At 36.2% G+C, this 23,640-nt stretch overlaps 1 long non-coding RNA gene across 1 annotated transcript; it reads right to left on the bottom strand.

Moving 5' to 3' along the window:
• Positions 1–3,897: 3,897 nt before the first annotated feature.
• On the bottom strand, positions 3,898–20,705 carry LOC311427435. The gene is made up of 4 exons (XR_014687358.1): positions 20,645–20,705; positions 18,221–18,376; positions 11,361–11,531; positions 3,898–4,156 (listed from the first exon to the last, which is right to left on the bottom strand). It is a non-coding gene; the product is annotated as an uncharacterized lncRNA (long non-coding RNA).
• Between the last annotated feature and the right edge of the window lie 2,935 nt (positions 20,706–23,640).

Raw genomic sequence — 23,640 nt, 5'->3', positions numbered from 1 at the left:
GCCAGAAGGCCTCATCAACAGGCTTCCCTTGATCAGGTGTCCTGTGGTAGACCCCAACCACAGGTTGTCTTGTCTAGGCCTTAGCTTTTACCCACAAGCTCTCAACCTGTCCATGGCTGTTTCTCAGAGGCAACTCTTCTCAGTCAATCCATTCCTAACATAGAGGGCAACAGCCCTGCCTCTCCTTCCCTGCCTGTCTCTTCTGAATAGCTTGTAACCCTCTATTCCAGTGTTCCAGTTATGGGATCCAACCCACCATGTTTCTTTGATAGCAATCAGATCATCTTTTCCTGCTTGTGCTGTGGTTTCCAGCTTCTCCTGCTTGTTTCTCATGGTAGCATCACCTTTTCAGAACCCTTCCTAATTTCCTTGGGGCAATTCTCAAATATTCCCTGTTGCTTCTCACAGAGACAATGAACCTAGAGACAATGTCCCTAGGTTCATTCCATCACTCAGAGGTACATTCCATTTCCCCGCTGAATCTAGCTTAAATCCCTGCTAATGGGTCTAGCCAGATTGCTGCCCAGAACCCCTGCCCCACCTAACCAGGTGCACCCTATCCTATGTCAGCATGCACAGTCTCTCAAAAGTATATCTGAAATCATAGAACCCCAAACCTTGACCATGGCACCAGCCCCACAGCCAATTGTTCACTTTCTGTGTTTGTTTCCTTTTTCTTGGGTCCCAGTCACCAGCTGGGAGGGTGGAGGAGAACACTACTTGCACTCCTCATCCCTTCAACGTCTTTCTGAGGGACAAAAAGTCCTTTTTGATATTTCATAGTCTCTTTATTGCAGCCTCATTTGACCCTACATAGAAGATCAAGAATGGATGGTAGTCTTCTGACCCACCTGGGTTGGTAACTTTTTCGTAGTGCCACAAATGTGAACCCTGAGCAGGCAACAAACCTCTCTGGAGAGATTATCTGGACAGCAAATCGGTGCCTCGGTGCCTCTCAGGTAGCAGTCTTCAATTACTAACACCCTTTGTGCTTTTTTTTTTGGCACTGGTTCTGATGCCAGCCAGTTGACTGGGCATACTTTGTATGGTTGTTCTTTCATAGGTCTTTACCATTACTCACACTGTTTCCTTTTTCCAGCCCTAGATTATTGTATGTGTCGTGTACAGGCCCTTCAGGGGGAACTCAGGGGGAATGGAGAGACTTATATACGGGTGTTATACCATCTCTGTATTCTTCTCCGACATCTCCTACACATCAGTGATGAGGATTTCATTAAATGCCTATGACCTTAAGGACCTGAGCACTGGAGTACAGTTTTCTGTTTTCCTGATCAGAAACAATCATTCTCATTTATTTGTCCACTTCAACCTTGAAATCCGGTATTCCAAGAGGTAATGAGATGGCAATAAGAAAACATTTTTTGAGAAGATGGTTCTAGAGCATTAACACATGTGTTGCCTGGAGCCCTCTCACTCCTGATCTTTTTCACTCTATTGAAGGTAAAGTGTTATAAGCTCTGAAGGCCTTTTATAAGATTATGTGAATAAAGTTAAAGGTATAGCCCAAAATTTCCAAATTATTTATTAATGAGAGTCTTCGCTGAGATGCATAAAGCTAAATCATATAACGATATAGGCTTCTGTCTTTACTAATTTAATTGCCTTGTCTGCATTCCATCATTTCACTTCTCATTAGATTTGCTGTATGCTACAAATATTATAGTCATTTTTCTGTTTATATTCATGTACAATATTCACACTTCTCTGAACTCTGTATTTTCCCAGAATGCCCTGATTTTCCAAGTGGAATCTAGGGTCCTACAATGTTTTACATAGCATTTACCGTATCAGTGCAGATTTCTCATCTATTTTACGAGAAGTGCAAGAAGTTGATGCCCTGTCTTACAGAGCAGAATTTTTGCAGATTTTTTATTATTGATATTTCTGGAAGCGCACATAGTGGTTTCTCTTTGTAATTTAACTAGAAAAAATACGAGACTGAAGTTAGAAATATTACATTACAATTTCTGCTTTGTTGAAAAAGGATTTTTGTAGTTTTAAAACTGATTCTCTTCTCACAAAACAGAGGGAAAAGATGGATGCCATACCAGGGTCTGTTTTTTTCATACTACTGATAATATCCTTTCCTTCATTACAAATGATACAGATTCACTCACACAACACTCAGTGGATTCTGAGGACTTCCTCCCTTATCTCTCATAATTAGTGGCATACCCGGTAAGGGTGCAGGGCTTCTTATTTTTTAACTAATTCTTCTGAATTAGGACAAGTTTTGGTTTTAGTTTTGTTTGGTTGTTTGCTTGGTTGTTTTGGCGCCTTAACTTGCATACATATGAATGCCTTTGTTCTAGTAATTTCCTTCAACAATTGATATGAACATTTCTAATAAGTTTTAGAATGCTTAAAATAACCTTTTTTTTTTTTTTTTTTTTTTTTTTTTTTTTTTTTTCAGAAAGCCCAGTGAAATTAAGATTTTTCAAAATGTCAACGGTAATAATTATTCAATTTTCTCTTCCTTCTTTCCTAGGAATTTTAACACACTATGGAACCCCAGAAGTTCAAAAGCACTTCATAAATAGTTGGTTCTCTACATAACATGCAAAAGAAGAATACTATTATCTGAAAGTAGTCTGCCACTTATTAATGCATGTATTATTACAATTAATATTATTAAATATGGATAGCAGACTTCATCTTCAATCTCATCTAGACTGTACATACATACATATTTCTATGCCAGTATTATCATTATTTATTTAATTATTTAATTTTATTATTATTATTATTTATTTAATAACTATTTAAAACAGTGTTTGGAGTAGATTTCTTTTGATATAATTGAACAAGATTGAAATAAAAGCTTTAGTTTAATGAGTTCTTGAGATAGGCCAAAATTTTGTCTGTTCAGGCTTGTTGAAAAAAAAAAAAAAAAAAAAGGATGTACCAAGGTTCTCCTGTACAAGAAAATTAAAAATTAAACTAATATATATATATGTATGTAATAGAAAATTACAATGAACTAATTAATAAAAAATTACTAATGAACTACTGAAAGTCTCAATGAAAAGAGAACAAGTTCAGGCTTGAAAATAGAATCACAGAATCATCTAGGTTGGAAGAGACCTCCAAGATCATCTAGTCCAACCTCTGACCTAATACTAACTCCACTAAATCATATCACTAAGCTCTACATCTAAACGTCTTTTAATACTTGCATTTAATATCAAAACTTCAGGTTATATTACAATTTTCCAGTTCAAGTCGACAATTGCCTTAACCTCATTTGTGGAACAGTTTTATGGCACAAATAAAACCTAAGAATGACTGTCAGATAAGGAAAAAAATATATTTTAATTTATTTAAAAATGTTTTCATTTATTTATTTATTTATTTATTTTTAAAATTATCTATTCTTTGTAGCCTGTGATAGAAAATAATGGAGAATAGTTTGAGCTTGCCTTTGAAAAAACAGCAAGACATGAAGATTATATCTAGCAGGATTTCAAAGTGTAGTGGAAGACATGGTAAAATCTTCAGGGCATAGTAAATTAAAGTTTACTTTATATTTGCTTGTCTTAAGCCAACTGAGTTCAACGGCATACAAATGAATTACCAATGTTATCAGGCCCTCTAGATCATTCAGGGTACTTCTGTTTCTCTGTCAAAGCACAATTATGCAATTTTCCCAGTAAAACACTATGTCTACATTGCAGTAATTTAGCATTAATAGATATCTTGTTTTCCCTATCACTTACATAATACATAAAGTTGATAAATGGAGCTCCCAACAACCTCAATGCCATTTGTCAAATTATTCTTGGACCGGGGACAGATCTCTGATTCCAAAGCTGATGCTGCACCGCTAGATAAGATTCTTATTACATCAATATGTGTTTTCAGGGAAAGACATACAGGTAGAACTATTGCTGCCTTTTATTTTATATCTAATGCAAGCATAAATATTGTCTACATTTAAAACAATGCAATTTACCAAGGTCTGTGATAAAGTAGATTTCTAAAATCTGCAGAGTTTTGGAAATTATTTCAAGATGGCTCTGTGGAGATACACACTCGCACAGAGCTCTGTAAGAAATAGGAGGCTGGAGCTGCTCTAATATTTCTTCAGTTGCATCTTCCTCAGTCACAGCTCAATGACACTGGCAGTCCTCTGGCCCTGTGAAAGAAAAGGAGACTTCTAGTCTCCTATTACTTATAAAAACTACAGCCTTTTTTAATAAAAGATACACCATGGAAATATGGTTATTGAAACCAACAGTTACAATTCTCTTTATACTTCTCTTTACACTTCCAGAAAGCTTTCAGAGACTCTTTCTTGCCACCCCTGAACAATTATTAACCTCAGCTTAGTGACGCTTCTCCTTTCTTCCATCATAAGTCTTTAAATTAGAGTTATCAGAGATCATTAGAAATAAAAGTAGTTAGGGACAACAAAAAATGTAACAAACAAAGAGAAACTGATTCAATCACAGATAAGAAGAAACAGCTCCTTAAATCCTTTTCTCTGTTCGGTTGTTGTTGTTCTTGTTTTGTTGTTTTTATTTTCTTCATTTTCTTCCAAAGCTAAGAGTCTAATTGGAAACAAACTGGAAAAATCAGATGTCTGGCAAGGTGGACACAGAGGGAGTGGAAGGCACTGCTGTTTCCTGCTGGCCACTCTGTGCCTTGATCCCATGGACATGAAGAGTGCCAGGGTTAGACTTCCTCTGTTGAAAGCCCAACTGTTGACCCACGTGTATAATAAAAAAACGTAATGTGTGTAAACATTTTGGTGCCATCAACACCAAATACATTTTCTTCTAGTACCACAGTGTTTCATAAATGCAGTTTCTTTGTGTGACGTAGTGAGAAAGTGTTTCAGCCAGTTTAGTTAGAACTCAAGACATGACCATTGAAAAAGACTGTTTTTATGTTAGCTTTTTACTTAGCACAACAAACCTGAATTACTCTTACCTAAGCTGGTAAGTTTTAGTATAGCTATAATTTCATGTAATTCTTTCCTTTTCATTTAGTGTAAAGAAAAGCATAAGGATTTTCAGATTTAATTGCTTCTAAATCCTGAGTAACTCAGAAATACCTTGAGATTTGCTCTTCTTTCAGTATTTTTGTCCTGTAATTGCTCAGTAAGCAGTAATGTCTAGTCACATAGGAACAATATCATAAAAACAATCACAGCAGCAAGCACAATCTCTTATTAAATTTCATAAAACTTTTAGTCTCCTACGTGTTTTCCTGTAGAGGTTACGCAACACAGCCTAGAAACAATTAGGATTGTTTCTAGCTCTGTGTTTGTTTTTTATACAGCTCTGTGTTTGTTTTTTTTTTTTTTTTTTTTTTTTTTGTTTGGTTTGGTTTTGTAATTATTACCTCATTCTGCTTAAAAAAATAAACTAATAAATAAAAATAAGAAATAGTAGTATAATATAAATAATAATAATAACAAAATAATTAAAAAAAAAAAGATTTTCCTCTTTGTAACTTTACTCTTTGTCTTGAAAAACACACAGACTCTGAAGAGCACAGATAATTCACAAGATTTGCAAGGTTGTTCTCTGATTCTGTTCATTGCTTCTGAGAATACAAGTCTGAGACTTAGAAATTAGGAGTAGGTTCATTTGAAAACAAAGCAATTTACAAAGTGGTAAGAATTAATCCAAAGGCTTCTCATTAGGGTTTTAAGAGGTTGCTGTTTCAAAGTTTCTAATGCTTCAAATCATCCATGCTTATAGACATGCTTAAAATATTCATGGTCTATAGATCTCTGATGGGAAAATACACATCAAGAATCTGGCATCAGTGTGTGAATTTTTTTATTTATTTATCTGAAAAAATATGATTCAATGTTCTCTAAGGTGTGGATTTGTGAATTAATACTGCCAAATTGAATTGTTATTAGAACTGGTAAGAAATACTTATCCTTGTATCATGTAAAACATTGCATTTCTGGCAAGTATATTAATACAGCTAATTCTTATCATGTATAGTGAATAGATTTTTTTTCATTGATTTTGAGAATTATATTTTCAGTCTACAATTTGTTAACTAGACAAAAATGTTTTCTACCATGGTAGGTTTTTGTAAAAAAATCAACACACAATTAATTGGAAGAGAATAAGGTATTCAGCTGTTTTTTAAAAGCTCACTCCAGTGAGGCAATGCTGATTTATATGTGTAGAGAATCTTCCCCACAATACTCTTTTGTAAAAACTAATTGTTACTCATAGTAATATGATAATATGATGCAGAAACTTTATCAAAATCATATTAATTAACTCTAGCACTGATCATTAGTTCATGCAGCGTAATAATCAGTTCCAGAATCGACAAATCCAACATTCTCAGTTAATTTATCTGTTTTAAAAAGGAGCCAGCTCTAACACCCTTTTAATAAGCTGAAAAATGAATCCCTGATATTTGATAGATCAGAAAATCCTAATCAATTTACATTTTATTAGAAAAGCTTAAATAAGCTTATGTTCATAATATATCACTACTGGAGTCTGGCAAAGATTTATTGTATCTCATATTCTTGTCTGTACCTTTAGTCTTTTTATTTTGTTGACTACAGGGGGGTGCACTCATATTGGGTTTTGGGTGTTGGCATTTAAGTCCTATTTATAGTAGAATTCAGGTCAGCTTTTGTGCCTGTCTTAATCAGACAATAAGAATTCTTTTTAAAACATCTATCTTAAGAGTGCCAAAAATTACACTAGCTCTGGCAAAGCTGAATTTTTTTTTTTTTTTTTTAAAAAAAAGGAAGATACCATGAACACCATTTTGCACGTGCCTGGGAGTGGATACAATTTTAGAATTCCTTATATTCCTTATTACCTCAATACTTGGGACCAAATTTTTCCAGGATTAAATCTGCTTCACTGAATTCATTGGAGCTGAAATAGTTTTACAAAAGATTTACAAGAGATTCTACCCTCTTCCCTCCCACCCCTCCAATATTATCAGTGCCTGTATTCCCTTGACAGCATCTCCAATGCAACTGTCCATGAGCACTGTACAGGGCTTGCTCTAGCTGATCTGCATGCACATATAAAATTAACTGTGCAAAAATCTAAATTGCATTAGTCCAGATTATACCTTACTCCTGAGTTACATTTTGGGCTGTACCTTGCTATAATGTATAATACTAATAATATAAAACATAATCATGTGAATAATTGAAACCGCATTCCTTGACTTCAAGTAAACACAAGTGGATTCAAAAATAACCAAGTGTGTTTAGGTACACTTCTGTGTGGAGAAAAAGATTAATCTAAGGCAAAGATGCTCGTGTACTAATGAAATTAAAATGCCCATAACTATTTCAGCACCATATCCTGCCTTTTATAAACTTTTTGCTTGTCACAGAGTTAAGATATATCAGCTTCACAGAACTGCAGAATAACCGAAGATGACAGGCATTAAGGAGATCATCTATCCAACCCACAGGTCAGATCAGGTTTCCCTACAGAAATGTGTGTCCAGTCAGGTTCTAAATATCTCCATGGAGGGAGACTCCACAACCCCTCTGAGCATCCTGTGCCAGTATTCAGCCAGCCTCAGAGTAAAGAAGTTTTAAAGTTTAAATAGAATTTATTGTATTTCATTTTTTGCCCATTGCCTCTGATCCTTAATCCCTGAGAACAGCCTGTCTCCATCTTCTGTGTGTCCTCCCTTCAGGTATTTGTAAGCATGAATACCATCCTCCTGAGCCTTCTCTTCTCCGGTCCATTCTCCTGAGATCAGAAATGCTCTAGTTCCCTCAATATCTTTGCTGCCTTTCGCTGGACACTCTCTGGTATGTACATGTCTTTTTTGATAGCGAGCCCAGAACTGGATCCAACCATCCAAATGTGGCCAGGGCTGACTAGATCACCTTCATTAACCTGCTAGAAACACCCCTCCTAATGCAGCCTATTACGTTCTTGACCATATTTGCTGTAACGGCACATTGCTTGCTCATGTTTACCTTCCTACCTTCCCATTCACAAGGACCTTCAGGTCTTTTTCTGCATTGCTCCTTTTCAGTCAGCCCACAGCACATAATGGTGCATGGATCCTCTACCCACAGAAGGCTTTTCTGTTGTGTTTTATATTCCTTATCCAGTCCAACTCCAGGTTAAGTTTTTCTTTCGTATCACACTCCTTTCATCTTTCAGCCATGTCTATACATCTCCTGGATCATCTTACCCTGCTTCTTGTGCACTTCCTTTCTGTGTTTCTGAGTTTTATGAGCTTTCTTACTCATCCACACAGGCATCCTGCCACCGTTGTTTGATAACCTACATGTAGAGATGGACTGTTCTTGAGCTAGGGGGAGATGATCCTTGAAAATTGAATCATTTCTTCTCTAGGGATGTCTCCCATGGGATTCTTCTAAGCAGACCCAAGAAGAGGCCAAAGTGTGCTCCCCTGAAGTCTAAATTTACGATTCTACTTTTTGCCTCGTTTCCTCTCAAGATTTTGAACTCCACTGTACCATGATTACTGCAGCTAAAGCTGCCACCAGCTTTCACCAGCCGGTCATTCCTTATTCATAAGAATCACATCTTGCAGAGAATCTCCCTTTGTTGATTCTTCATTCACCTGTGTTCCCAAGTTGTCATCAATACACTTCCAGAAACTTCCTTGATTGCTTATTCTGTGTTATATTATCCATACAACAGATACAAGAGATTAGAACTACTCCAGTGAGGACTAGGGCCTAGAAGAGGAAGCTTCTTTCAGTTATTTGAAGAAAACTTCACCTTCTTCCTGACTAGGAGGTCCATAGATATTATACTATGTTACAGTAGTAACTCCACGCTTGTCAGTCTGCCTGTTAAGCCTGAGCTGTAACTCCTCAGCTGTCTCCTCACACATTCACAGGACACTTAAAAGATTCAGATGCAAAACCCAGAAAGTGGTAAACAAAATGCTGCACTGTTATCTATGCCTCTGTTTTGTACATTATAAATAAATAAATAAAATTTCAACTCGGGCACTTACTGATCTAAATATATGCTTAGAAGCACAAAGGCAATTACCTAGAGATAATTAGCCACTTGCATTAAAAATAAATAAATAGAAATTTTACAACAGTTCTCTAAAATGGAAGTTAAATTAAGAAACAAGAATACATTGGATCTATATGGTAGGGAAAATAAGGTCACCCTCCTTAATAAAACAGCTCATCAGCTGCTGTCACCTCTTGTGTTCATGTATAGATCACTACAACCTACTTTTCGGGCTACAAATAGAAAAAAAGCAAGCTTCCTTATCCACTTTTCATCACAGCTGCTCATATATATTCAAAACCCAAATTAATTCTAACCCATTTGGGTTAGACCAGTCTTCCTTAGGTAATTTGGAAGAAATAATATTGACTAGTTATTTTGCTCAAATCTTCTCAATAAGAGTTAATTTCTTCAAAGTCATATTAGTCATTGAATACCTAATTCTTATAATATCAAAAATGTAATTTTCTTTCATAATTCAGAACAAAAATTTCACAGCAGGTTTATAAGTACAATGTACCTGAAGGCCATTGAAAAGGATCTCTACTGTAAAATATAGACAGAGTTAAAACTCTTGATTAGACACCAATTAAATGCACGATAGTTACATAAAAGCTAAAGTGAAGCTCCTTATTAGCCAGTTGAGAAGGCTAATGTTCAGAGATCGAGGAAAAAATACAGTAACAGAGGAAAGAGTTTACTTTCTTTTTCCTTGGTGTGTTTAGGTGGAAAACTATCATGCAAAGATGAGAGAGCAGCTGGAGAAGGGAAACATGTATGACTCATTTTTAAATTAAGATTATTTCTGGTTTGAGACAAAATAGATAAGTTACAACTATTTCTGTGTTGCAATGAATGAAGTGACCTGATACAGCAGGGAAAAAATGTGGCCTGTGAACAATAGAACCCTTGTTCCATGAGCAGGAACCCACTAAATAATTGTTCTAATGAAAGACAAACAGAAGTTGATGATTAATTCTAATTTAAATTAGGTAGCCAATGAAATATCAATTAGGTTTCCTAATTCCTAATTAGGGAACAATCCATCAGAATCAAACTGCAAGGATATCTTATCAAAACTGTAATGCAGCCTTACCCTTTAATTTCATGTTTACATTACAGGTTTACAGAGTGAGGTATGTAGAGATAACATAATAAAGGGTAATTTTGCCATCATTTTATTTACCTGCCGCATTTATGATACCAAAATGTGCTATAATGTTCACCCAAAATTAACTATATAACAAGGAAATGTATTTTTTCCCTCATCTTGTAACTCAGATATAACTTTCATCAGTCCTTGTAGAAAAAAATTAATGTCTACTTTTGAATAAACAACTCATGGTTAATTCATTTTCAAGTAATCTCTTTTTTGTTGTTGTTGTTTGTTTGTTTTAATTATGAAAATACTTTCTTGTTTTATTAATGGCATAGAAAAAGAAAATAGGGCTAAAAAAAGGTGCTTTCTTGTTAGGTTTTTGTGTTACCAGAACTTTGCAAAGACACACATTCATAGGCACACATTCATTTACTAAACAACATTATTTCACTATTAAACTGCGATGTTATTTCCTATGATAGTATGTGCTCCAACTCTTGTTATTGATTCAGTGGAAGTAACATTTACTACATCTTCCTATCTTTTGAAGCAGAAACTGTTTAGGCTGACAAGGCTGGAAGACAGCTATGTTACTGTTAAACCCCACACCACCACCACCCAAAATAAACAAATAAATAAAAACACCAACAGATAAACACATGAAAATTCATGTGAAATCATCTTTATCCAAAAATTCAAAATTAAATCATGGCTGCACTTTCTCAAGTCTGACAATACATCTTATATCATAGCACACGAACTAAAGATACAGTAGTGAAAGTTTCTATGTTATTTTAGGGAAGACAGAGATGCCTTAATGATCCTTAATGAGTTTTGAACATTCCAGGTTTGATGCCATTTTGAGGAAAGCCTAGTTTGCAAATTATTCAAAGAAATGATGTATATATTTACACATGTCCACAAGCACTCTGAAATTCATTTGCTATTTCATCATTTCAACATGCTAGTGGTTATCTATAAACTCACCAAATTGAGATTTCACTAAGGTAAGCTCCGTGAGAATTAACTGCAGTGCATTGTGGTTAATGTCATAATCCACTGTAGATCAGACCTTGAAGACCTATAATTTTTTTATTTCTAATTTTTTAGAGAAGATCCAACCTGGACACTAACTATTTCAGGTCCAGATAAAACACGTGGAAAGCTTCCATTGGGAAACATGAAATAAGGAGATAGAAATTTAGGAAGAATGTGTGACTGCTGTCACGGGAAAGATGGAAATCGAGGACTTCTTGCTACTTACTACTTACTTGCTTTAAACAGCAAGGAAGCTCCTAGCTGCAGGTGGCAGATCTGTCTCAAGGCAGTTCGCAGTCTTCATTCTGCAAACACTGACTGGAGAGTTAAACCTAGTTGGCTCAGCAAGCCTTTATCTAACAGAGCAAGGAAGGAGATCTGTATGCATGTTCTCAAGTCACAGGCTAGAAAGGAGAAAGACAAAAAGTAAGATCAAAGGAATTGGGCAAACACCACAGACACTTAAATTACACCATTCCATTTTTTGCTTTGTTTTCTTTTGTTTTGTTTGTTTGCTTTTTCTTTAAGTCAGTCTGTAGTATGAGTGGTTTCTTTTCTTTTCCCTTTTCCCTTTTCCCTTTTCCCTTTTCCCTTTTCCCTTTTCCCTTTTCCCTTTTCCCTTTTCCCTTTTCCCCCTTCCCTTCCCTTCCCTTCCCTTCCCTTCCCTTCCCTTCCCTTCCCTTCCCTTCCCTTCCCTTCCCTTCCCTTCCCTTCCCTTCCCTTCCCTTCCCTTCCCTTCCCTTCCCTTCCCTTCCCTTCCCTTCCCTTCCCTTCCCTTCCCTTCCCTTCCCTTCCCTTCCCTTCCCTTCCCTTCCCTTCCCTTCCCTTCCCTTCCCTTCCCTTCCCTTCCCTTCCCTTCCCTTCCCTTCCCTTCTCTCATCCTTTTTTTTTTGTCTTTTTTTTTTTTTTCCCCATTAGTTTTTCCACTGCTCCTGTCTGAAAAACTCATGAAAATCTGTGAATGGTGAATGTAGCATTAAGTTTTACACCTTTTCCTTCTTGAGACATTAGAAATGTCTTTTTTACACAAAGCAACAACTACTCTTAAGGAACAAATTGACACTTATCTACACAACATACCACATTAATGAACTTCAGAGTGTACACGAATTCTGAATTTAGTAATTCAAAATTTCATTTTTAAAACTGTTCTTTAGTTTAGCCATTTTAAAAGGCAATTGAATTACTTCTATTTCAGGTAAAATTATCAAAAAAAAGTAAGAAAAAGTACAGAATTTCAAAACAATTTCAAAATTCTTATTTATTCCATTTTTGAAGACCCACAATATATTGCGTTTCAGTGATTTTGTCACATGGAGGCAGTGATCTAGGGTACCTCAAGGAAAACACTTACCAAATTAGTCTGGTATAAATAGCTGCTGAGATTAGTGCTGTGAGTATATTTCTCAGCTAAACCATGTGATTTTTTTTTTTTTTTCAGTGAATCATATATTCTGTACAATGATTTGTACAGTCTCAAACTATTTACAACTCCAATTCATAGTCTGCAGGTATAACCATTCTTTTCAACACACTTGAATGATGACTGCAGTGACCAATTACTAATTAGACATTTCTGCTTGCTTAGTGACTTTCTAATCTTGTGGTCATTTTCATGCAGGTGAAACCAATCCCTCATGCTCACTTTTAAGGATATCTATAGGACACTTTAAGGACCTTCATGCAGGGTGAAGGTGAAGACTGAAAACCTTGGGGCTTTCCTTTCTTTTTTTATTAAAAAAAAAAAAAAAAAAGGTAATACTGGTAATACTGATACCATGTACAGGCACATCTGAACAACATCTGAACAATACATGGCATTGAACGGTAAGGATGCTCCATCAGTTCCTCCCTTCCATTCCTCCCTCCCTCCACTTTCATGTGCCCTCAAACTGCAGAAATGGGTCACACACGGGCAAAGGCATAGGTGCAAGAACAGGTTATCTTGTGAAACAGTAATAAAGAGTATGACTGCTGCAGAAGGATCCCAAATCTTGATATCCCTTATGTTACCCCTTATTTCCTTCAAGTTATCTCTTTCACCACACTATTTTATTTCAAGCAAATAGCTTCCCCCATACATTCTTTCACAAATTTTTCAGATTTTAAACTCTTACTTAGTATCTGTGATAGAGTTGCCCTGATAATTTCTGTCCCGATTAGTAATTTACGTTAATTTCTCCTTGCTGTACACTGTTTCTTCTTTCTGTCATTTCCCACAATGCTATGTTGTTAGTGCAGCCACTAATCAAGACCAAGTTGTACATCTTGTATCCCCTTTTTGCTGTCCTTAACAATGTGTAATTTTTTATGCAATTGTTTTGTTGGTGCAGCCAAAACTGAGGGTCAGCATTCTACATACATTCCAAAGCATACAGTTAAAAAAAAAAAAAAAAAAAGTTTTTCAATCACTTCTCAGTAAATAGTGTTCTGAAGTATAACACCAAATTGCTCTATAAGCAAGCACTACTCTTCTGTAATATATTATCAGCCGTGTTTGAATCCTCTATTCTGTATTAGAAGAAAGGGGCTTGAATAGAAATTAATGATCTGCTTTATGCATTATAATGTAATAATATGACTTTTAGTATATCATCTCCAGGATGTTCTTCTCAAAGTCCATCATTGCTGTCAGTACAGATGAAGTTTCTGTAAGTCAGACCAGAATTTCTCTATAATATTTTTTCATAAAAGACAAATGATGCTGAGAGATCTTCTCTGAAACTTCTAATCAAGAAGGTACTGTACCTTTCCAGTTATGTATAAATACTAAATAAGCAGACTTGTGATTAAAGAGTCTTTGCCTTGCACAATATTTTTGCCAGGAAATCTAATGATTTTATAGCCCATTTGTATAAAAATTAAGCATTTTACTCTTGAACTCAGCCCCTTCAGATCACTTCTGGCACCAACTATTTTGACTGCTAAATGATTTCTATATTATCCTTTTAAACAAGTGAAATACTACCAGTGTCAATATTTACATCTGCTAAACAACAGATGGCATTTGATTTCTTGGTTCAGATTCCCTGAGGGTTCCTTGAATGAAGGTGATGTTTTGTGTTTGGAGAAAAAAATGGACTACTCTATGAGAAGTTCTGTTTTTTTGCATATGCCTTGGACACCATTTTTTGCCTTTTTGTGTGCTACTACATATTTCTTCTAAGGAAGATCCTCTGTCTTGTAGGAAAATGCTAAATTTATTGCAATTATTTTATTTTTCTTCTTCTGCTTCGCATGCCTGGGTGTTACAAAACAGATGATTATTTGGGACTTAGCACACAAAGAATTCTGGCCTGCAAACTAAAAGTATGATATTTTTCACAAGATATCTCTTGTGAATAACAAGCCTCACAATATATGCTGTCAATGAGCAAAGAAAATGTCCTAGGCCTCAGATTTTCTTTTGTCTACATGCAGTTTATCAGGTAGGAAACTCTTTCTACAACATGAAATGATTGCAGTTCTCTCTTTCAGCAAATTAGTATTTGACAGACAAAAAGATTAATGAATGTTCCTCAGGGTTCTGCAGCAAGGTCTGCACAACTTGGGGCCCAAAATACTGAAGGAGAACAAAGGTGTGTTTGATTAAATAACGCAGGAAACACTAATAAACTGCTGCTCTGCACTTTAGCTGCCTCTCCCACAATGGCAGGATGAGTGCAAATACAATATGAGTGCAAATAACACAAATACAGTCTGGAAATATTTTAATCCTTTTTACCACTCCCTTTTCTCATATGATCTATGATAGGACAGAGTATAAGGCAAATAAAACCTGGTGCAAATAGTGAAGATCTACTGAATTCATACCACTCTACATCTAAAAACACACTTGAGAGCCTGGACCTGAATTTCAAATCGTGAAATTTTCACTATCCCCAGAGCTATAAGCTGTATTTAGCTCTATTTCAGCTATGTAATTAATTATGCATAGTATAATCAGTGGTATATACTGAACAAAAAAAAATCTCATGTGCTTTACTCATGGCACCCAAACCGAACTCATAAATCAAGACTCACTGTCAGGCAGAAAATATCCACATGAGCTGAAAGATTCTGCTACAGTTTCGAAAATATTTAAATTAATCATTTCTTTTTAATATTTTCCATTATTAATATACCTGGCAGATCAATCCTGCACTAGAAGTTTGTTGTTGAGTTTCACTTCAATCTTGCAGAAATTTTCAGAGGACCTCATGTAACCCTCATCTGTTTTTAAACACTGACCCCAGATTAATACAATACATTTAGATGGGCTAATCTGTTTGTTTGTTTGTTTTTGTTTGTTTGTTTGTTTCTGAATATTCTTATGTTTCTGTCACTCTTCCTTCCTTTTTTCTTTTTTTTTTCTTTTAATTCTGTAAAATGTCCTTGCAATATGACTAGCTCATTCTATTTCCTACTGTATGTCAGAAAATTCTATTCTACATCCCCACAATATCCGTGTTAGTGAAGACTCTTCCTGTTGAAAAAATGTTTCTGTTACTTAGCCTTGAGTCAGCTACTATCTTTTCGTTAATGTCTTCATCTTTCTCTAACATCAGTGTTCTGTTTCTCACAACTTCTGATTTATTGTGTTTTGCCTTTTTTGTTCCCCATGGGGATAACACATACAGTATATATTTCTAATTGTGTTGTCCTTCCACTGAATCAGTATGGCTACCTATCCTAAGATTTCTTTTTCATGTCTGTATGTCTGTGTGGCTGTACCATCTTGATCCTGCAATAAGCTTTTATTCTCAGATTTTTCAGCCATATTTTTCATTCAACCAGTTTACCTCCATATGTTCTCAGCACTCAACATCTGAGGCATTGTTTATACATATTACTGCATCTGATCTCCCTCTGCTTGCCTACAGTTAATGTTATTGTGATTCTTGAGGCAACATCTAAACATAGTTAGGTTCAAAGAAGGACTATCTCATATGACCATAATATATTTTGTGTTAGAAAGTTATTGAACTTAAGTTTAGAAAACTTAAAATGTTCTATTGGTAGGGCAAGACCTCTCAAAATATTCTCATATTGACACAACCTGGGCAAGATTGCTCAAAATATTCTGACACAACCTAAGACACCATAATTTCATTATTTTTTCTATAGGCATTCTTATCATATATATACAGAACAGTAATCCATCTTCTCCTGACTCTGTGATTTACCTTTTCTAAAAGTCCGATTTTGCTCTGCTGTTTACCGTCCTAGTAGGGGAGGAGATGGCTGTGCTGCACACTTTAGAAGTGAGCAGAAATCTATGTTGGCAATGTTTTGTTGGTAATACTTGTCAAAAATGAAACAGATACCTTGCAGTTTAACTTTAGGGTGACTGCCTCAACATTTTTTAAGGAACTTCTCTCATGAAAATCCCCTGAAAATGATTAATTTTTTGAAGAGGAACACAGAATTTGCTAATACTGTGGAATACCGTGTACATTCAGATAACAGACCTCTACTACAAATATTGGTATTTTACCCCAAAGCCATGTAGAATAAGAAGAACAGGCATAATTACAGGTATGAGAACCTTTTCTGCAGAGAACAACACAGATGTGAAAAATTTCTTACATAAAAAAGGCAACTACAGAAAAATAAAATAATTCTCAAATATATATATTATATATATATATAATGTATGTATTATTAACAACTTTTTAAGCCACAAAAGTAAATAAAGAAAATAATTCTGGTTCTGTAAAATTGTTCTTAAAGATGAATTCATACCCATAAAAATTGTTTCAAATGAAATGTTGCTTCTATTCTATTACTAAAGAGGCAATATGGCATTAGTTTCCTCCCTCTCCCACTTCAGATGTTCAATGTTATTCATATTTACTGTTTTCTGCTTATAGAAAATCATTGTGGCTGAAAGGAAGAGAAACAAACAAAAAACAAAAACAAAACAAAAAACTAACTTATTTAAGACTCCTTACTTACTCTGAAACATTCAAAACAAAATATAAACAAGACTGTGTGCTCAGATGAAACTGCTGAGTACAAAAGAGGACGGATGCTTCAAAACTGGGTCAATTCTTAAGGTAGTTCTGCAGTGTAACAAATTTCATCACATTTACAGAATATGTGGGACAGTTGTTCTTTGCTGCTTTGCTGATGAGGTTTTTGAACATGTGTTCAGTAAAGCAGCTAGTTGATACATTATGTGCCATGAAATCACACCCTAGCTCAAGCTAGGCAGCTATACCCTAGCTCAGGCTTTGTCGAATATACCTTACTTAATTGTGCTCTCTTTTTTCTAAATGAACAGATTTGAGGAGATTTGATGTCTACTAACAAATTTTAATTCTCATGGTGCTTTAATTCTTTTAGCACAACAAAAACTGTCTAGAAACCTTACTGATGAAAATAAAAATCTAAATATCATATTTATATGTAAACATTAATATTTTCTAACATGTTATACCTTCTCTCTCTCTCTCTCTCTCTCTCTCTTTATCTCTCTCTCTCTATCTCTGTTACTGTGGTGACCAAGAAAAATCACTTTATTATTTTAATATTGACTATTGAAGAAAATGAAGAAAAACGGGAGAAGCTTAAAACCTTGTAGAAACAATAAGTTTGCTTTGCAGATACCAAAGAAAATTGTATCTGCATGAGGATATGTTGTGAAATATTTTTAGGTGAAAGATGTAATTATAACTTAAGATGACTGAAAAGGAATGCTATGTTATACAAAAGGGTTTAGTATGTGCAAAGAAAGATTTCTACATGATCCAGCTAAAGGGTACTAAGTACAGTAAAACAAGGGTAGAAAACAAGGAGAGATGAGGGTCTTTATGAAGCATCCTGACTTCCCTACTACGTTTGAGCTACCTCAGGTATACCCTAGTTAATCTTATTTTCCATCTTTCCTTGTTAGATAAGTAAGGTACACAGAACAGAGTAATCCTATACTCTGTTGTAGGGCAGCTGCATAGGGTGACTACTGAACAGGTTAACTGAAGTGACTTTTTATGATAGAAGGATATTCATACATGACAAGAAATCTCAGAGGATCAGTAATAGTTAATATTAGTAAAATGCTCTGAGGGTGCCAGGTACAATCTGCCTATAAAATGATTGCAGTGAAGCTTACCTTTTGCTATGTGAGGGGCCCAGTTTGAGTAATTCCCTTTCCTCTTTGGTCATTATCACTTCTCAGGCATAAATGAACAAATTCTTAAAGGACTTGAAGAGGAAACATGCATAGAATGTACTAAAGGCCAGAGTAACTGCTTTCATTGGTCTTGACCTGAGAGAACAGTACAGAGTTTCAAGTATGAGAAAGATAAATAAACTTATTGATGAAGTAATGAGTTGTGGATAACAAATAATTTTGAAAAGAAGATTTGGATGAAGTATGTGGCAAGAGAAATTACATCTTCTGTCAGGAAGAAAACAATGCCAAACTCTCTGACAGAAGACTCCTGGCCAGTGGGGTGAACCTCATCATGGTTTCTGTTTGTATGGAAACTTACCAATAAAAAAAAGCAGCAACAAAGGACCAGAGAAATTGGATGAAAATAAATCTCTGTCAAGCAACAGCAAATGACTCAATCTTCATTTCTGTGAGAATTAATTGGCTAACATAGCTCTTGCTCCACTCTCCTGGAAGGCACTTGATGATGGCCATATGCACTTATACACTGCTGCACCAGCTCTGCCATCTGAAACTTCTATATCTAATTTTCTAAGCCATTTTTCCCTTCCCCCCATGCCAATCAAGATTGTTATGGATGAGTTAAAAAATAAATCACGCATAGTGCTATTATTCATCTGCTTTTATCTGCTTTTGAGAGTAAGGTCAGGACCTCTGGAATAAGAGATGTATCCTCCCGAATGGATACAGGCTTATACTACAGGGTGCTTCTCCGCTACCTGCATGAATAATATGATACAATAAACCAGAGCAATAGACTGTCACGTTTTTCATTATTTATTCATTGCATTTTTATAGTAAAAATCTTCCACAGGTTGTCAGAAAAGATCCAGCCTTCCACATCATCCTTTTCCCAGTGGGTCTGGCTAATCTACTTCAGTATCAGGCTTTTAAAGTCAAAACAAACCAGTGTATTATATTTCTAGAATAACCACGGCTCTTCTTCTAAAACATATTTCTTATAGAGGTACCCCAAATCTTTTTTTTCTTAGCTATTCATTGTAAAGGATAGAATAAATAAAGAAGGATTTTTAAAATGAACATGTAAAATACAACTGGCAGAAAAATTCAAGGTCAAGATTTTGCAAGGCATAATTATAGTAGTTCCTAATGATAGCTTTCTGTCCCAGGAGTAGAAATGTCTCCATCAAAGTTTTGTCTCTTGAATATTCCATATTTAGTTTGACTGAATGCATCCATATAGAAAACACACAAAGATATATGTACAAAAATTTATGTTTGACAATACTTTGAATATCCCATGTGTTCCTTAGGCAAAAGCTCAAATGAATAAAAAATAAAAACATGGAAAAACACAGTATCTAAAGGAGAGTTATTAAAATTAGAAAAATTATTTCTAATTTTGTGGCTGACCACTTACTCGAAGTTAGGAAGTTATGTGATCATTCTGCAACACCTTTTTCTCTTTTGCACTTAAATGTTTTTGAGTTATGCTTGAAGGCATGGAAGACAAGAACAGCTTTTGCCTATGAAAGAACCCTTGACTTCTTCAACTCAGAAGTATTTAAGCCTGATTAGTTCTCTGACTTTGTCTGAAAGTAACCTGCATCTACGGTGGAAGACAAGGAATTTTACAGAAGCAATGGAAACCAGCAGAAAATTAGAGCAAGCAAATGCATTTTTTCTAGGTTCTTGTCCCTATGAAAAAGTCAAGACTTTATCCAAATAATCTGTCTAGAAAGAGAAAGTTGAGAGGAAAAGTTTTATGAGCTCCCATAAAAATATGCATGTCTTAGCTTGAATTCCTGTTCCTCCATAAGCAAACCATGGGGGGTGCAAGCGACTGGGAGCACAGGGAGCAGGGCAGGCAAACAGGAGGTGGCACTGCAGTTGGCAAGGCAGGTAGCATGGGAAGCTACAAGGTGGGTGGCTTTCTTCTATTCTTGGAGCAACAGAGGAAGGTGTCTTCTACTGAAATAGAAATGGTGTCCACCTGCTGTGCCTGCTGGGCTGAGGCTGAAACTCAAAGGGGCCACAACCTCCCCATGCAGATGCCTACACCCAGACAGACCTCCCAGGGATCAAAAGAGCTGCCCAGACCCTCAGTTCCAGGGAACTCCAGAATCTGGAAGTCCCCCTGGGTCTTGATGCAGAAGTGGCTGTCATGGTTGTAAGCGTGCCCAGCTGAACGAACTTTTCAAGCGTCCAGGAATCTGTGTGGGAAATTTACAAATGTCATTATGTGCCGAGACTGGCCTAGGAATGCGACTACCCGAAATCCTGGCAAGGGGAAGATAAGATAGCCTCAGAAACTGAACCAACAAACTCAACCAACTCACAAGGCAAGTGAGACTGGACGTTCATCTCTGCCAGGAATCGGAGGAAGAGTCTCTCCCTTACCTCTGAAGTGCCCTTCCATGCCCTTCATCCTCCAAGTTGACTGGGAGCCAAGAAGAAGGAAATGACCAGACCATGTGAACAATTGGCTGCATGGCTGGTGCATGGTGGGTAACATAACTGGAACACTGGAATAGAGGGTTACAAGCTATTCAGAAGAGACAGGCAGGGAAGGAGAGGCAGGGCTGTTGCCCTCTATGTTAGGAATGGATTGACTGAGAAGAGTTGCCTCTGAGAAACAGCCATGGACAGGTTGAGAGCTTGTGGGTAAAAGCTAAGGCCTAGACAAGACAACCTGTGGTTGGGGTCTACCACAGGACACCTGATCAAGGGAAGCCTGTTGATGAGGCCTTCTGGCTTCAACTACAAGAAATGTCATGCTCACACACTCTCATCCTGATGGGGACTTCAGCCACCTGGATGTCTGCTGGAAAAGCTACGCACCAGGCTGTGAGCAATCCAGGAAGCTCCTAGAGTGCGTTGGGGATAACTTCCCTGTCCACGTGCTATGACAAATCAGATAGAGGAGAAGTGTCACTGGACTTGGTGCTCACCAGTGCAGATGAACTCATGAAAGAGGTTAAGATTGGAGGCAGTCTGGGCTGCAGTGACCATACCCTCGTTGAGTTTGTGATCTCAAGGAGTATGGGCCTGACGAAGAGCAGTCAGGACCCTGAACTTCTGAAGAGCAAACTTTGAGCTATTTAAAGGCCTAGTGGATGAGATCCCCTGGAACACTGTCCCTGGGGACAGAGGAGCTGAACAGAGCTGGCAACTCTTTAAGGGATACTTTTCTTAGAGCACAAGAATTCTCCATCCCCATATGTAAGAAAGCAAGCAGGACGGGCAGAAATCCTGGATGGCTGAGCAAGGACCTGATGGTCAGATGCCTGAGGATTGAAGGAAAGTCAATGTCACTCTTATGCTCAAGAAAGGAAGACTCAGAGAACTACAGGATTGGGAAGTTCACCTTGATACCTTGCAAGGTGGGGAATTAACTCATTCTTGAATCCATTTCCAGGTTTGGTGAAGGGTGTATCAAGGATAAGAAGGTGATTGGGGTAGGCAGCATGGATGCAAAATCTAGGAATCATACTCAGCCAGGGAGGTTGGGAAGGATGACCATGGGAGGTCCCTTCCAAACTCAACTATTTTGTGATTTTGTAAAACTCGACCAACAATCACAGATTAAACATGAGAATGTGAAAAACAATTTGTATTATCCAGACACGAGTTAAAGTAACCTTATACACTCATGTAAAGAAAGCAGAAAAAAACTCCAAGATCTTGGAAGTATTTTAAGGCTCCATTGTAAGTCTCAGACAGCAAATGTAGGATCATCAATGTTCTAAAATATGAAGAAAAACTTATTATTAAAGAACTAAAATCCTTAGCAGTGAGAGAACAGAAGCAGCACAAAGTTTACTGTGCCATTTCAGTGATATTGAAGCTGATGGATGAGCTGACAGAATCAAGGAACACCAATAAAGCAGAGGACATGAATCTCTGAAATGCACATTTGAGATGAGATGTAAGGTCTCACTGAGGGTTTCATTTACACAGGTTTACCTTTTGGATGAAGAATAGAACAATTTTGTTAAGTGAATTCATCTACCTGCACTGCATTTTGAAGGGCAAAAGTTCTTCTTTCCCATCAAGGTTTAAGAATGATTTTTTTTTTTTTTTTTTTTTTTTTAAATCTTATTTCAGAGATGAGGTATAGAAGGCAGAAGAATTTAGTATATTAAAAAGTTTAAATTAAGAATCTTAACATTTGAAAATACTTGGCAGTAAAGAAGAATGTCTCAGAATCTTCAAGGTAAATGTTCATGACCTTTAACTCTTATTTAAAAATGTCCTGGTTTAAGGATGATAACTGTAAAACAATACTTTTCTTCACCTGAAAAAAAATTTATATATATATATATATATATTGTCAAAGTCAGCTTGTGTAGTCTGTGTGAGAGCAAAATTGTACTTAAAATTTTACTTTGCATTTTAAAAATGTCAAGGCCATCCAGAGTTCTCAATGTGTCTTCAAACATTATCCACTATGGCATCTCCTGGACAGCCAGAAAAATCTGGTGTTAATATTGAATTTCAACTTGTGATTCCTCCCTTTATAACTTGAAAAAATATCCACCCTGGCAATGTTTGAAATACCAAATTCAACGTATCACATTTGACTGTTTCACAAGGGAGATTGTATTGCTGTGTAGCCTCAAATCCATTTCTAATTTGCAGAGACTTCAAGGTAATATAATGTCTATGGTACATTAAAAATTGCAAGTGTCTGTATGGACTAGGTGATGGCTGAATGTTGTCTGTAAAAATACTGTTCCTTCAACAAGCTACAACTTTGTCTCCAGCATGAGAAAATATTCCAGAGTGAGCACACTTCTCAGGAAGCCAGTTCTATTAAGATTTCCTTGCAATGCCTATATCAAGTCACAGCTGTGGTCTCTGTAGCAACCATCATTGTGGAAAATCTCAGAGATGTGAAACAGAAGTATATTTAATTGCCTTTTGAGCCATTATTGAAAGCATCAGGGAAAGAATTATATTTTGCACAACACACAGAAGAAAATTAAAGCAGTCTCCAGCATGTCTGCTCAAGTTCAGAAAAGAGAAAAGTCTCTAACTAATTCACCTGTGTTTGTCATAATTCTGCTGCAGGACACCTAGCACAAAAGCAACAACTGAAACAGGATATCCCAAATGTATCAAATAATAAAAACTCTCTGCAGAGTCCTGGTGTTCAAAGTTATTGTACTTGCACATATCACAAGCACTCAATCTGATTATGTTTGTGCAACTTAAAATAAATATTTGTTTTTCAAAACTTGCCATCTTTACAAGTAAATGGTTTTGTTGTTGTTAAGATTTGAAGAGAAGCCTTCATTTTCATTTCTATTACTTCAAGCCTAAGGATTTATACCTTTTGCAAAATCTTAGACAGTAAAAAGTCCTTGCTGTGAAAAATCAAAAACGTAACTCAG

Source organism: Aythya ferina, assembly GCF_964211825.1.
Source record: "Aythya ferina genome assembly, chromosome: Z".
Taxonomy (NCBI): domain Eukaryota; kingdom Metazoa; phylum Chordata; class Aves; order Anseriformes; family Anatidae; genus Aythya; species Aythya ferina.
The sequence above is the reverse complement of the archived record's forward strand: the minus strand, read 5'-3'. Positions and strand labels throughout refer to the sequence as shown.